The sequence below is a fragment of the Lissotriton vulgaris genome, chromosome 8, assembly GCF_964263255.1.
Source record: "Lissotriton vulgaris chromosome 8, aLisVul1.2, whole genome shotgun sequence".
Classification (NCBI taxonomy): Eukaryota; Metazoa; Chordata; class Amphibia; order Caudata; family Salamandridae; genus Lissotriton; species Lissotriton vulgaris.
Window position 1 is genome coordinate 1,270,689,174 of NC_141696.1, and position 17,646 is coordinate 1,270,706,819.

The window sequence follows — 17,646 nt, forward strand, 5'->3', positions numbered from 1 at the left end:
ATGTTCAATGGCATGCCCAGATCTTGCTCCATGCCATACCCTATGTGGATTATCTTGGACAATCCTAACTCAAAGTGCCCCATGAATTTGCAGATTTCACCCAAGGTAGATTTCATTGCCTTGATTAGCGCACAGCGCCCCTGGGAGGTAAGCCCAGCTGCCAGCGTAAATCACTAAAATAAGAGTTGGGGACCCACCCCCGCTAGTCTCTACTGCAGCTTTGTGACCAAACTGCACAGATGCATGCCGGAGAAACCCAGTCATGCCATCCAAGTGAGGGTGAATGCTTCAATTTTTCATAGGTATATTTAATAATAAGTTATTGCTTACAGTCACTCATACCAGTTATCTTTACCCACTATCGCAATTTGTCCTCTTCATCTGCAGACGCCTAGGGACCAATTTGTAGCTACTGTTCTCTACGTTAACCACTGTTCAGTGTAAAATACTCTACTCTGCACTGTGTGCAAATTTGTGCCTTTACATTTAGCGATTGGCGATGCCTTGTGTTTACCCCCACACTTGACCAGGCCCAAGCTTCAGGGTTCAAACTGATAACCATATGCAGCACCAGAAACTGAAATAGGGACCCACTGGAGAGAATCAATTGGTGGGGGGGACAGAGTAGAGTCTTGTGCCTGGTAACATCCTCATTGCTCGAGCTGGAACCTTAGGCGTAGCCCTCCCAATCATAGGAATTTGATCACCTCTCAGAATTTAACCTGTGTCATGTCCTTTCATGGATGCCTGGTGTGCTTCCCCTGCCCTAACAAAGACATGGGTGGATCTTAAACAGGGGGGTGGCCCAAGGCCCCCCTAAAAGTAACCCTGGCGTTGCGTGGGTAGCGCAGTGCCAAATGTCTGATAACGGTATAAATGGAAAAGCTTAGGGATGATGATAATATGGATTGACACAAATGTCTTAATTAACCTGCACTTTCTTTTAATTATGGGAAGGCCGAATGTTTTCTAATAAAATTGTCAGCATTTGTGCCCTAACCCAGTGTTTATTAAAACTTTTGGAACCACAACACACTCTTTAGAATGACAAACTTACGCAACTCACCTAGACATAATGGCGATGGGGCGGGTGATATTTAGCTTAACTGAAGCATCCTGTGACACTCACTCTCATTTATGGAGAGCACATTTTCTGTTGAAATGGCCACTAAATTTTACAGACAGTTTATTGATAAAATTGTTGTGAACAAATTAATGATGTGTGAAATCCAGTGTCACTGATTATTTGTCCTTGGTGCATCGCCAAGTAAAGTGCCTTGGTTTTTTGGGCCATATTAAAATCAATGCTTTTGTCACACTTCAGAATTACAAGAAATGTGCTTCGTGTTTGCTTTCATGACTGCTGCATGTGCTCAGTCCATTCACAGCTATTTCTTTACATTTTCTTTTTTTATACCGACTGCTAAATAGGAAGTAGTTTGTACGCACTAATCCAAGTGTTAAAATAAATAACATCTAAGCAGATTCTGTGAAGGGACATAGACTCATGCTCACCCTCTATCTTAGAGGCCCAGCAAATGTGGGAAGTCAAATACAAAGTCTAAAGGCAAATTAGTTTAACTTGGACTTTCACGCCCCATACTTTAACTGATCTTGTTGCCTGGAAGGGTGTGGTGCATCCACAGCAGGTAAACGTATGGGTCTGCTAGAACATTTCACCTAGGCAAGTTATTCATTGGCAGTACTCTATTTGGATCCCTTGGAACTGGTTATGAATAGCCCTGCCACTTCCTGATAATCAGCAGTCATCCCTGTTTCTCTGAACCTTAACCACCCTAGAATGCAAATTCATGAATATGTGTTTAATGACCTTTTATTAACTTACCTATTGTAACTTTATTTTTATTTTACATCCATTTTAACTCATGACAAGGCAACCTGCATTCAACCTGCCTTCATTTAACCACCAGCAGGGTCCTGTTCTGATTGTTCGAAACTCTCCTCGCACCTATGTTTGCTTCCACATGGTCTTCACTGTGTGAAGTGCACCTTATTCTAGATCACAGGCCTCAAACGTGTAATGTGTGAGATACTGGTAGCTTGCAAACACCCTTGAAGTGACTCTCCAAATATAATCTCAACCCTGTTCATCCTTCAGAGGGTTTATCCACAGTAAAGAATACAGCACTGTTCACAGCGGGATTCTTAAAGTAGAAACCACCCAACCAATGGCAGGCCCTCATACTAAGACACAAACCCTGTATCCCAGACAATATCGATACTGGCTGATCCCATTTTTTTTTCGAAGAAAATTTCCATCTCCTCACTCAAAACTTCCACTACTTCCTGGTCATAGAGGACCGTACGATCTAGTCTCCATATTGAACTCGAAAAACCGTCCTCTAATTCCAGCGACAGTGTAATAGCTGAATGATCCGAAAGATGCACACCAACATGAGCTACATGAGTCACACAATCAACTAACCTAAAATCCAACAAAAAATAATCAATACGGGAATTATGGTTATATTTTTTATTATAAAATGTAAATCCTGATTGCTGGCCAGACCTAAATCTCCAAATATCGCACAAACCCAACTGGGCGATCATCATCTTAACCTTATTCAACATTTTAGAGTTGATCACCGCTCTACTCTTTACTGATCGATCCAATTTGGGATCCAACACAGTGTTAAAATCGCCCGCCATAATTATCCTGCCAGAAAAGCCCAGTAGCTCCCTGGCCAGCTCATCTAATGGACCTATGTCATCCTGATTCGGACCATAATAACCAATAACAGCAAACATTTGCCCACCCATCTTTAATTTCACAATCAACCATCTCCCTCTTACATCAGCAACTTCAGCCTCCACTGAAAAATGTACCCCCTGCCTGATTAGAACTGCAACTCCTTTCATAACCGCTGTTTGTGGAGTATAAGCTGCATGAGCCACCCACCGCTGTGTCGAAAAAAGTTCCTTACTTTCAGCCCCTGATAAATGGGTCTCCTGCAAGATTATGATTTGAGCTAAAGAATCCCTCAAGTAATTCAAAATTAATTCTCTCCTCGGTTTCATACGTAACCCGTTTATATTCCAAAAAAGGATTCTCAGCTCACTTAAGTTAACCACGCTCCTGACAGCCTAAACCAACTCGCACAGCAAACCTGACAACAAAAAGGCTTCAGAGGAATTTTCGAAAATTTCTCTCCCTTCCCTTATTCCTACCCTTACCCTTACCCTTCCCCTTCCCCCCAACCACTACCCAACCCCACCTCTCCCCTAAAGTCTCAAATCCCCCCCACCCCCTCACCCCCCTACCCTGGAAAACCCAGCCAAACTTCCCATGGCCAAGGCCCTTTGGGTGCCAACTGCGGACTGCGCAGATAACCATTAAACAAGAAATAAAAATATGCCTGCACTGTCGTAATTGGCATGGTCGCATTAGCGATTAGCTGAGACTACACGTTTTCCTCCTTAACTTGGCTATATATGAAAATGCCATTTTGAATGTTACGGCGGCCATCTTAGATCATGAGCGGCCTCGTGGCCAGTATGGCCTTTAGTCTGTTGTCCGTGCCATTGACCACTTGAGTTTGCCCAGCAACAGGCTATTTTTAGTAACGGTCAAGCCTGTACATGCGCAGTCCCCACTGACCAGTCACCCCTTAGGAATGTGTCCCAAACTGACCAGTGGGTTTGAAACCCTCCAATGAGCTGGCAGTGTTCCAAAACATGACCATATATGTCCATAATATTCTGTAACTTTGTACCGCCTGTTCTTTCTATTACCTGTTAATCGTATAAAAGAGGGGGTCACACCGATGTTCGGTGTGATACTTCTTGCATTACCGAAGGGTGCTGTAGGAATGTACCACCACCCCATGGGGTCTTAATAAACTTGTTCTTTGCATTTCTCAGTTTCCGTGCCAACAGTTCTTTCAGTGTAAGTGGGTTATCTTCGGAACATGTAGGCCTTGGGAACCCAATACCACAAATTGGCGACTCTGGTGGGACTCATCGGCGACTCGGATGCCCGAAGGAGAGGTCGTGACGAAGGTCTGGATACTCGCCATGGACGCGCGCTGCCACTGAGTGACCCGAGTCTTGGCACCCACAGTGTTTTTTCCTTTCCTTCCGATCTGACCTTCCAGGTGGCGCCGGTCTCCGACTGAGTCCTCGACTGTCCGTGTTGCTGGATAAAGTGCCGTTTGGCTGATTCGATTGCAAGACCTTGGCAGTTGGAAACTGGACCTTTGAGGCTTTGGGTAAGATTTGTGATCGGTAAGGTAGTCTGCGGACGCTTACTGAAGTTCTATGATTTGTGATCGGTAAGGTAGTCCTTGGACGCTTGCCGAAGTCCTATGATCTATGATTTTGATTTGAGTTAGCTAACATATGTGAATTTGTGAATTTGTGATCTTTGAAAAAGTATATGTGTAGTGCACTTCACATAGGCAGGCATGTAGAGATGTTTCTCTAATTTTGTTTTTTTTCCTTTGAGCGGCACATTTGTGGGTAGTACTGTAAGTGCCATTTTTCTACGGTATCACGCTTTCGTGGTACCCTTTGAACATGCCTGTTTTAAGCACACTCCGAGGGATGTGCTGTTTTGGAAATGGTACCACAATTAGGTTAGCAGAAGCACAGCCGGCTCCCCCAGAAGGAACACCAAATAGGGACATGTATATAAAGCATGGCCTTCCCCCTATAATGTACAGCAAATTATGGCATAAGTATACAAAGTCGGATCCTGAATTGCAATGGCCACTACACGGGTCGTTCGATTTGCGAAAAGTACAGTTTGTGGAGCAATGTTTGTTTCAACGAAGGTCTAGACAGAACATGTTTGATTGTGTGCGAATGTGGGAGAAAGCGGTGCGTGAGCGAATGAAACGTGAGGTTGCCTTGGCGGACAAAGAGCAGCGCAAGGCTGCTCGGGATAAGGCTTTACAGCTTGAGGAAAAAGAGGAGCAGGAAAAGAAAGAAAGGGAAGAACGGGAACGTAAATTGCAAACGACGGGTCAATTCCCTATTCGCCGACCGCTTTATCCTGTCCTTAATAACGAAATTGATGATTTTTCTTTATTAGATCGATCACCGCCTCCGTATGTCTCGCCTACGGCTCCTCTTGCAGAATCGGACGATGAAGGACAGGATAAGTCGTCGGGAAAGAAAGGGGTATCCGCTCTCAGGTTTACCGCGGAGAGATCCGCACATTTACGTAGTTGGGCTCGTAAAGTGAATACGAAGTTTGTTACTCAGTCTGAAATTATTGCTGAAAGGAGTACTTGGACAGACCAAGAGTTAGTGTATTTTATGTCCGCTTTGGCAGATGAAGTTGTTAACTTATTTCGTAAATTTTCAGATACGTTAGAACCTAAAGATGTGTCAGTTCATCGTGAGAATTTAGAAACAGGTGTCTTTGTTCTTGCAGATGTCGATGTCTTTTACAAGCAACTGATCAAGCTGCGAGATGAAACTATCAGATTGCGGGACGAGCAGAAAAAGATTAAGGAGTCCGGGCTGGAATCCGACGGGCAGTCTAAGGAGTGTTCTCTCCGGGGTTCAGATAAGAGTTCTGCAATGCATGTTATGCCTATGCGTGAAGCTGCACCCTTGTATGTTCCACCGAAAGGGGAGGGTACAGATGATGATAGAAGGTCAAAAGATGCGAAGGGGTATTTTGTATATAATTGGGTGTATACGCCTTGGAATAGAGCGGATGTTATGGCATTGAAAAATTCTCTACCTGATCTTCGTAAGAATCCGGCAGCATTCTACGAGGGGGTGGAAGGGGCTATTTCATCTTGTGTGATGACTTTGGTTGATATAGATTTGTTCTTTGGGTTAATACTTCCGCCTGATATGTGGAGACAAATTCGTAAGAATAATGATGAGACAGTACTAGGGGGTACATGGAAAGAGATTAATCAAGCTGACCTAGAAAGGAAACCAGCATGCAAGCCTTGTCAGTTGATTTTGGACCTTCCAGCGGCTATTTTGATTAAATTAAAAACGCTTGTTCCTTCTAAAAAGATAGATTGGACCATGTTAGCTTCGTGCAAACAAAAACCTGATGAAACGGTTTCAGATTTCTTTACACGCTTTGAGGAGGCATTCCATGATTACAGTGGTCAATCTTTAACAGACGACACGGGTCGGCATTTGTTCGTAGATAAGTATGTGGCTAATCTCCTGCCGGAGATTGCAAAGCGATTGAAATCGAGCGAAAGTTCCTGGGCCACGGCGACCCCTGCGTCTTTGTTAACTATGGCTCAGTATTATGAGCACAACATGTTGTGGGGAGCGCTACAGTCACGCTCCACTCCCAGCTGCACTGCTGCGTGGGGTACTAGTCCCATGTCCATATACCACTTTAAGGTATGTTAGTGTCAAACCGCTTATTTCAATTTTAAACAACATATAATGGGTCTAACATGGTGTGCAGACCACCTTCATTCATGTCAGTATTATGAGCGGCAGGAGTTGGAGGCTAGAGAAAGTGTTGATAAAAAGGCGAAAGAATTGAAAACGAAGGTGATGTTTGCGCAGGTTTGGGGAACGCAGGGTAGAGGGAATGATAGAGGTAGACGAGGTGGAGGGAATACGTCGTATGGTCGTACGGATATTGCGGAGGATCAATGTGCGTATTGTAAGGAGTTTGGTCATTGGGCTGAGGATTGTCCGGTATTACGGGAACAACGTAGCCAGCGTGGTCGAGGGAGTGGTAGGTCGCGGGGTGGTTATACGGGAGCGAGAGAAGTGGTTGAGGTGATCGTGGAAGGGTTGAGCAAGGAGGCCGTGGCCAGGATGAACGGAATGCTTTTGATAGACGGAACCAATATCAGATTTCAGAGGGTGAGAATGTGGAGCATCAGGATTATGTGCATGCGTAGGATTGCGTAGGATGGGGTGCGGAGCCAATTGAAGTGCCGGTAGATCAGGGAGGTCCATATGTAACAGCGGGCATTTTGGGTTCTACTGATCAATTCTTAGTCGACACTGGAGCTACTCGTAGCGCTCTGTCAAAGAAATTGGTTCCGAGGGCTCCCCTGTCTGGCGAAATGATAACATGTGTAGGGTTTGATGGCACACCCTCCCCTAGCCCTTTGTCCAAGCCCCTTGCACTCTGTCTTGATAAATTTTTTAGTTTTGGCCAATTTCTGTTATCTCCCTATACCCCAGATAATATCTTGGGCCTTGATTTGCTTAAATATTTTCGAGCAACGATCCGGTGTGCTCCTGAAGGAGTGCGGGTTATTCTGAATGATAACTACCCTGATCCGAATAGGTTCTATACTATATCAGACATTCCCGCTTTGGCCTCTCTCCCGCACACGTTATGGGCAACCTCAGACACGGATGTGGGGGAGATGCGTATTCCACCCATTCATATTACTGTTAAGGAGGGGGCCTCTCTGCCACAGGTGCCACAGTACAAGATTTCGAAAGAAGGAGAAATTGCCCTGACACACATTGTCCAAGATCTGATTGTGGCTGGGGTGGTGGAAGAGGTTTCTTATAATGCTTGTAACAGTCCTATTCTCCCGATTCTTAAAAGAGATACTGATGACAAAATCTATCGCTTTATTATTGACTTGAGAGAGATCAACAAAATTGTCGTTCCCCAATACCCGGTGGTGTCTGATATTACGACCTTGCTTACGCTGGTACCACCAACGGCCACGACCTTTAGTGTAATTGATTTGAAGAATGCTTTCTTTTCTATCCCTGTCCATCCTGATAGCAGATATCTGTTTGGCTTCACGTTAAATAATAAATCGTATAGATTTTGTCGTGTTCCCCAAGGTTACACTGAGAGCCCGAGTATCTACAGCCAAGCTTTGAAACGACAGCTTGATTCCTTTGAGCTGCAATCGGGGGTTGTTCTGATCCAATATGTGGACGACCTCCTGCTTGCCGCAGATTCTTATACGCAATGTGAGGAGAGTACGATTGCGTTGCTTTCCTTTTTGGCACGTAATAATCACATGGTTTCTAAGAAAAAGCTTCAATATTGTAGACCCAAGGTGACCTACCTCGGTCATCTTTTGTCTAAGGAGGGACGTGCATTAACATCAGATCGAATCCAAGCAATTTTAGATACACCAGTCCCCCTACCGCAAAGAGATGTACGAGCATTCATAGGGTTAACGTCCTTTTGTAGGCAGTGGATTATGGGGTTTTCGCACATTATCAAGCCTCTGTTAGCGTTACTGTCCAAAACGACACCAATGCCCCTTGAATGGACAGATGAATGTCAAAATGCTTTTGATCAATTGAGGCAAGCTCTTTGCTCAGCACCCGTATTAGGTACACCAGATTATACGAAGATCTTCACATTGTACGTGCACGAGAAAGATGGGTGCGCATTATCAGTGTTAGTGCAGGCACACGGGCACAAGCAGAGGCCATGTGCATACTTCTCTGCCATTCTTGATCCTGTAGCGCGAGGGTTACCTGTGTGTTTCCGAGCAGTCGCAGCAACAGCAGTAGCGATACGGCAGAGTGAGGGAATAGTGTTATCGCACAAATTGTTGGTGTTGGTTCCTCATGCAGTAGATGCCCTGTTAAACCAAACAAAGACCCAATATCTCACTAGTGCACGGTTAACAGGATACGAGCTTACCCTGTTGGCGCCACATATCACACTAAAAAGATGTGTTACTCTGAACCCCGCTACTTTATTGCCCTATCCGGTCGAGGAGGGTCAGGAAGAAAAACATCATGACTGTGTTTTCCTGACCGAGGAACAGACAAAGGGTCGTGTTGACCTACAGGATATGCCACTTCCAGATGTGGATGGGGAACTGTGGGTTGATGGATCATGTCTGAGGCTGCCAGATGGCACGACTTCCGCAGCCTACGCAATAACGACACTTAAGACAGTGGTAGAAACAGCTAGATTACCACAGAAATCGGCTCAAGCAGCGGAGCTGATAGCCCTGACAAGAGCCTGCAAATTGAGTGCTGGCCTATGTGTGAACATATACACAGACAGCCGGTACGCTTTCGGAGTAGCACATGACTTTGGCCTACTCTGGAGAGAGCGTGGGTTTTTAACTTCTCATGGAGAACACATTATGCACGGAGAATTGGTGCGTGATCTCCTAAATGCGTTGCTTTGCCCAAAGAAAGTAGCGATCATAAAATGTAGCGCCCATAAAAAGATCACTGATGAAGTGGGAAAGGGAAATGCCTTTGCGGACAGCATAGCGAGACAAACGGCTATGTCCCGAGCTAACTCCCCCATGTATGTGACCAAATCCCAAGCAGAGCGATGGAATGATGCTAGGGCGGAAATATTAGACATTCAGAAATCAGCTACTGAATCAGAACTTGCGGCATGGGCAACTGATGGGGTGCTAGACGATGAAGGGTGTTGGAGAAGCAAAGACATGGAGAAATGGAAATTGCCTGCAGCTTACTTGCAAGCGATGGTCCAAATGACACATGGGTTAGCGCACGTGGGAGCTCTTGCAATTACTCGATTGTTAACACATGTTTGGGAGCATCCCGAGATAGCTAATACAGCCAAGAGAGTAGTGCAGACCTGTTTGGTATGTCTGCAACACAATCCTGGAAAGGGGACCCATACTCCGAAAGGAGGGTTCGTTCCACCCTCTGCACCATTTGAGGTACTCCAAATGGATTATATCCAACTCGAGCGCTGCAACAACCTGAAGTACGTCTTAGTGGTGGTATGTGCCTTTAGCAAATGGGTTGAGGCCTTCCCCACGAAAGACAATACAGCCCTAACAACGGCTAAGGTGTTGCTTAAGGAATTCTTTCCTCGCTTTGGAGTTTGCAAATTTTTGTGGAGCGATAATGGGCCTCATTTTGTTGGGAAGATTGTGGAGTATGTACTGAAGGGGTTAGGGATTCAGCAGAAGTTCCACGCTGTGTTCCACCCTCAGTCGGCAGGTGTGGTTGAGCGGTACAATGCTACGTTGAAACTTAAACTGGCCAAAATTGTGGCATCCACGTCGCTGAAGTGGCCAGATGCTTTGCCGCTAGCACTGCTCTCTCTTAGATCAGTACCCCATTCACGAACTGGCCTTACACCATATGAGGTGGTGTTTGGGCGCCCCATGAATATCTGGGGGGTGCCCAAGCCGCGATTAATACATGATGTGCCTTGTGTTATGTTGAACGACTACTTGGCACGATTAACAAATGATTTGCTTTCTATTCATCAACAGGTTCGAGAAGCGCTCCCTGACAACTCTACTGGAGAGGGCCATGATCTTCGTCCCGGCGACCATGTGATGATTCGGTCGTTTGAGAGAGCGAGCAGTTTGGAGCCGAGGTGGAAGGGCCCCAAACAGGTCCTCCTGGCGACCCGGACCGCTGTACGAGTAACCAACAGGAAGCGGTGGGTGCACTCGACACACTGCCGCCGTGTCTCTCCGGATCTGGTGACCCCTGCTGTGCTGACTGACTACAAAGAGATTCTGGAGAAAGAAAAGAGCCCAGCTGTGACGTCGGCCGCAGTTGAGGGAGCCTTCCCGGACCACGCTGTTGCCGGACGAGAGCACTACAACCTGCGTCCCCGATAAGAAGATTGTTTTTGTTTTTTTGTACATGACTGGTTGGTTACCGCTCCAGGTTTGTGAAACGGAGACCGGGAATTCCAAGGGGGGGGGATCAGTTCTGCCAGTGTAGCGACACCCGTCTTGGCCCGGAGAAGAAAACAACGACTACCTCGGAGTTCAGCACCGTATTTTTTCTTTTTTTAGGTATATATACATGTGTATTTGAGACTTTGTGAACAATTCGAACTATCTGAGACTTTGCAAGAACTTCTTCTGAACTATGGCATCATCAGCATCACGAGATAAACGAGTATTAGGTGCCATTCTCTTTGTCTTGACTATTGTGGTGATAGCTGTAATAGCCTGGGTAGTTGAACCTGCACGTGAACATTTGCTGCCGACTACCCCGGCTCCATCTGAACATTTTCACTTTACCCTACCCTACCATGAAGAACGGCATCGGCAAACTTATCTGAATAACAGTTTTATCCAGATTCTCCATCACACGCATAATATGACCAATACTTCCAACTGCTGGGTGTGTGGGATGTTACCGGGACACCAGAAGAGAGGGGGCACCCCACTCATTCCACTCCTGTTCTCGCATAATGGATCTTGCAACGCCTGGTACACCCTCCTCTTCACTCTGAGATGGCCAACAAAAGGGGGGGTGCTTTTTCGATTGAATAAAATATGTTCCCATGACAAGGATGGGTTTCCACGGGCTGAGGGTACTCGATTTGAATGGGAAGAGTACAGGCCCGACAATGTATCTGCCCCACGTGTGTACAGCAATCAACGAAATAGCAATGTATCCAGCTCACATGTCATTAATGTCATTGCTACTAAAGCCGATTTGTGTATAAGAAATAAAGGTTCGATTGCGGTAGGGAAAAGTGAATGCAACACCACACTTACTTTTGATAGCCCGAATGGCATCTCGTTTGTAGCATCTCGAAATACTTATTTCATTTGTGGAACGAAGGGTTATCATCAGCTTCCATTGGGATGGTTGGGTACGTGTTATGTATCGTTTGTGCTACCTCCTGTATTTATTGCCCCGCCAATGTATCACAATGACTACGTCTTGTATCACGATTTTGTCCTGAATAGAGTCAAGCGGACTGTTGTTCTGGATGACATAGACCAGACTGATACTGCCTTACAACAGTATGTGGATTTCAATTTGGGACTGTTTTCCTTCGTGGGGGCCGCGTTGAACAGTTGGAAAATCAGACGATTGACACGTGTTGTCGAGGCTGTAGCGAATGACACTGCCATTGCCCTAGGAAATATTACTGAGGAACTCCAGATTTCTAGAATAGTTACGCTCCAAAATAGGATGGTGTTGGATGTAGTTTTAGCTGATCGCGGGGGGGCATGCAGAATTATTGGAAGTAGCTGCTGTGTATACATACCTGACAATTCTCCATCTGTTTATGATGCCATATCAAAGCTCCATAAAATAGCAGCTGAAATACACCCGGACAATGGAACTTGGACACTTTCAGGATGGTTCTGGTCAATGCTTACTGCTTGGGGCTGGAAACTGTTAACGATTCTATGTATAATTGTGGGGGCACTGTTTTTTGTGTGCTTATGTATCCAATGTGGCCCAGCCTTATGTTCTATGTGTCTATCAGCTTGTGTACCATCAAGACTAGCTCTTGCCCATGACAAAATGATGCTTCATAAATAAGTGACACAAATAATGTTAATAGATATTGAGGACGAACATCCTGATTATGTTCACTATGAGGTAGCTTCAGCTAAACGCTAAAAGGGCCGTCTGTCGTAATTGGCATGGTCGCATTAGCGATTAGCTGAGACTACAGGTTTTCCTCCTTAACTTGGCTATATATGAAAACGCCATTTTGAATGTTACGGCGGCCATCTTAGATCATGAGCGGCCTCGTGGCCAGTATGGCCTTTAGTCCGTTGTCCGTGCCATTGACCACTTGAGTTTGCCCAGCAACAGGCTATTTTTAGTAACGGTCAAGCCTGTACATGCGCAGTCCCCACTGACCAGTCACCCCTTAGGAATGTGTCACAAACTGACCAGTGGGTTTGAAACCCTCCAATGAGCTGGCAGTGTTCCAAAACATGACCATATATGTCCATAATATTCTGTAACTTTGTACCGCCTGTTCTTTCTATTACCTGTTAATCGTATAAAAGAGGGGGTCACACCGATGTTCGGTGTGATACTTCTTGCATTACCGAAGGGTGCTGTAGGAATGTACCACCACCCCATGGGGTCTTAATAAACTTGTTCTTTGCATTTCTCAGTTTCCGTACCAACAGTTCTTTCAGTGTAAGTGGGTTATCTTCAGAACATGTAGGCCTTGGGAACCCAATACCACAGCACAACATCAACTACGTGGACCTAACAAAGCCAAAGAAGAACCATCCATCCACTTAAAGCGCTGACCACTAGCGCCTAAGTCAGACTATCGCGCACTCCTGAGGCGGAAGCCGGGAGCTTTTAGAACTGTTAAAACTTATTTTTGTGTCACGGAAATAACTTGTTGATTTTAAAACTCACCACGCGCTAGCAAAGCGCCAGGGCACTCACCTTTTGTAAAGCACAGCGAGCAGCGGAACTAGCGCTGACTCGTAACCGAACCAATCTCGGACAAAACGCCAATCTTGGCGAGGACTGAGGCCACGCCCCCTGAAGGCCACGCCCCCCGTCGCAGTACTTAAAGCGCTGACCACTAGCGCCTAAGTCAGACTATCGCGCACTCCTGAGGCGGAAGCCGGGAGCTTTTAGAACTGTTAAAACTTCTTTTTGTGTCACGGAAATAACTTGTTGATTTTAAAACTCACCACGCGCTAGCAAAGCGCCAGGGCACTCACCTTTTGTAAAGCACAGCGAGCAGCGGAACTAGCGCTGACTCGTAACCGAACCAATCTCGGACAAAACGCCGATCTCGGCGAGGACTGAGGCCACGCCCCCTACCCCCTACATCATGTGCTGTCACCGGAAGCGCAGCGGACGAGCGCAGCGGGAGCGCCGTTTGCGCGCCGAAGGCGCGCCTAAGGCAAGCCCGTCTGCGCCCGTCTGCGCCCGTCTGCGCCCGTCATCGCCACGACATCGCCAGTCGCCAGTCCCCACTTGCTCATACGATATGACCGTGAGGAACTCCTTGGCATGAACCCTAGCCAAAGATGCTCTGATGCTACTGGCATCCTGGGCCACTCGCAACTCTACTGTAACCGTTGCCATTTTTCCAACAGCATGCCAACTCGCATGTGGGGAGGCCGTGCCAGAACCACAACCCCGCCCCTGACGATACTACAGCTCAATGTCAGATCCCTCTCTAAACACCATCTAGAGGTAAATTCACTCTTACTGGATGAAAATCCTGACATTCTCTTTCTCTGCGAAACATGGCTACGAGACGGCATAACTACCATCCCTAACCTGACGCTCCCAGATGAGTTTCACCTGGCCACCATAAACCGTGAAACTCGAGGTGGCGGCATCGCAGTCATCTATAAAAAGCACCTCACCTGCTCTTTTACCAAAGAATCTCTCCCAGACTGTGAATGCGCCCAATTTAAAATCAGCATTAGCCCTCAGTCTACGATGTCTGGTCTATACATATATCGCCCACCAGGCCCGTCCTCGAGGTTCATTGACGCCCTCCTCGAAACGTCCACGGCGCTCATCACCAAATCCGCCAATTTCATGATTCTAGGTGACCTTAACCTGCATTTTGATTTAACTAATGACCATACAATCGCTAATCTTCTTGCAGATCTCTCGGAACTGCAACTTAACTCTCTTATCCATGCTCCTACCCATAGAGCCGGCCATACCATAGACCCGATTTTCACCAACATCCAAGAGGCAGTTACAGAGATCCCCACCCCCATGGGATGGACGGACCACTACCTCATCAAACTAATGGTCCCAGCACCAAAACGTCAGTATAAAACTGAATCCAACCGTCGCTTAAAAAGACCTTGGCACAAACTCTCCACCCCCGCTCTTCATGAAACCCTAGGAGATTTCCACTGCGAAGCCAATTTGGAGATAGATGCGACCTATACCTCGTTCACTACCTGGATTACTAATGGACTTGACACTCTCATCCCAGCCAAGCTGACTAAAGGACGTAACACACCCTCTAATCCGTGGTACGATGCTACCCTTAAAGCGATGCGTAAGGACTGTAAAAAAGCCGAGCGTCAATGGAGGAAAAACTTTGAGAATCAGGATAAGGCTAACTATTTATCCATGCTTAAAATCTATCACAAAGCCATCAGCACTACCCGCGCTACTTTCTATGCTGACAAAATTAGCTCCAACCCGAACCCATCCAAAGTGATCTTTAAACTAGTCAAAGAACTCTAAAACCCTAGGTCGCCCTCTCCCAAAATCTCATCCAACGAACAATGCGAGCAGCTGGCCACATACTTCTATGCGACCTTTCTGCAGAACCCTCCTCACTCGGGGGAGGGTTCTGCACTTAAGACACCAGCTTCCACCATCACCCCTCTTACCCAAATCCCTGCCATCACGGCTGCTGACTTGACCAAACTCTGCAAGAAAGTGAAGTCTGGCTCCCCAGCTGACCCTATGAGCCCCTCTCACTTCCTGGATTCGATTGACTTTTTCCTACCCCCCATGCTGGATATCCTCAATCTTTCCTTCACCTCTGCCTCTGTACCCATAGCTTGGAAGCAAGCGTGGGTATCACCGATAATCAAAAAACCCACCCTGGACCCTTCCAAGCCAGAAAACTTCCGGCCAATATCCCTCCTCCCCTGGATATCTAAAATAGCAGAAGCCCATGTCAATGGCATCCTCTCGAAACATGTGGACCACAACGGAATCCTGGATCCATCCCAAAATGGCTTTCGAGCGGGCCATAGTACTGAATCTGCCCTACTGGCCACCACCGAACATCTCCGGACGATTTTAGACTCCGGTCAAAGTGCTGCGCTGATCCTTCTAGATCTCAGCGCAACCTTTGACACGGTATCCCACGACATTCTTCTGAAACGTCTGGAGATGGCCGGTGTGACTGGCCTCGCTCTTGCATGGTTCCAATCCTTTCTTAAGGACAGATCCTTCAAGGTGTCAGCCCCCCCATTTCTCTCTAAATCCCATCCCATAGTTCAAGGAGTCCCCCAGGGCTCAGCGTTGAGCCCCTCCCTCTTTAACTTATATGTCCAGCCGCTTGCGGATGTGGCCAAAGAGTGGGGGCTCACGCTGGTTTCGTATGCCGACGACACCCAGCTGGTCGTCACCCTCTCGGAAAGCCCGTCCATCGCGGCATCCAAGTTCAGAGAGGGCATGGCAGCGGTGGCACAATGGATGACGGATAACTACCTCCAACTTAATGCCGGGAAAACCGAGGTGCTCCTCCTTGGCCGAAACACCAGCCTATGGAACGAGCACTGGTGGCCGTCATCCCTTGGCACCACTCCACTCCCTAAAAACTGTGTAAAAAATCTGGGAGTCTGGATGGATGCTAACCTTAGCTTCCAGTCACACACTAAAAAGGTGGCAGCCACCTGCATAGGTCTCCTAAGGAACCTCAGGCCTATACTCGGACTCTTTGACTCAAAGGCTCGCCAGCTAATTGTCCAGGCAACCATCTTGTCACGCCTGGACTATGCGAACGTCCTCCTCCTAGGAGCAAACAAAGCAGAAACGGCTAGGTTCCAACGAATCCAGAACGCGGCAGCTAGAACGCTGGTCGGTCTCCCACGCAGATGCTCAGCCAGAGCCACCATCCGCAAACTCCACTGGCTGCCCGTGGAACACAGAGTCAAATTTAAAGCTCTCATCACGATCTTTAAAATTGTCAAACAGGGAAATCCCCCTCTGCTGCGAAACCTGGCCCGACCCTATGTTCCTGGCCGTGAACTACGCTCCTCTAACCAACTTCTTCTGGAAGTTCCCAGAACTAAGCTCTGTCGCACTGGAGGTCGCTCCTTTAGCGTTCTCGGTCCCAAACTATGGAACGATCTCCTGCTCAGCATACGTTCCATAGACTGTCTCCCAGTCTTTCGCAAAGCAATCAAGACCCCCCTCTTTCCTGCTCTCTAGGGCCCTTATCTACTCCCCCGTCTAGTAGGTGTGAGCATGTCTCTCAGCACCGGGACGCCCCATTGCTGGGGTAGCTGTTGCGCTTCACCAAACCTAGAAATAGAAAATAGACCTAGTACTTGCTTAGCTCAACTTAATTACAAACTTCCGGCTTGAGATGAAACATTTTAAAGGCTCTACTCTATCAGTCGTATCAAGAGTTGGAGTCCGAGCAGAGTCTTCTTAGTGTGGGTCAGAAAGGAAGAGGTATTTGAAGGGCTAATGATGCGTACCCATAGCTCTGGAACATTGCTGCTGCATCACATAATGCCAGTGTCCCTGGGTATAAGGGAAGAGGATGTTGTGATCCAACGTATGTAAATGTGGGCAGTGTTGACATCCAGCAGATACATATTCTAGTACATGTATAATTTGACTACTAACCAGTGAAAATGAGTTGGGTTTCACTTTCCATGCATGAACTCATCGTTTTCAATGGCTGCGACATTTCCCATCTTTAACCAGATGTTTCTACTCCCAGTTTGTGAATTGCTGGTCTATATTAAGCTGCTTATAGTTCCACATAAACTTTAGTCTGTCTAACCACTGGTTTTGCCACATGGTGCCCGCTGTTTAGCTTCCTCAAGCAAGGGTTGCGGCCTGTGAGCTGAATGACTGCTTAGCACTACAGGTAGTGCTTTATTTGTTCAATTAAGGATGTATTCCTCCAAGTTGTCTACTTTCCAGTAAATAACGATGGATGCTCGTTGTTACCAACAACAGTTGGCAATTATGCATTAGCCTGTAACCTTTGACAACTGGACAAAAAAATAATGGGTGGATTTTTCATGCTGTCGCCTTGAAATTGTATTCCCTGGGGTGGTTTCGAAATGCAGGAGCGTCTCAAAAGTTTTGCCCCTGCCATAAGGGATGCAGCATGGTATGCCTACTTCAGAGGTAAGCTGATAGCAATGCACATATTTACTTTCATAGACTATCCTTCAAAAGTGGAAACAAGGGCTGCCTACTAAATTTATTTTACAGCAAAAAACTGTAACATGGATGCCACCTAACATGACAATGAATACCTTTAATGTGAAT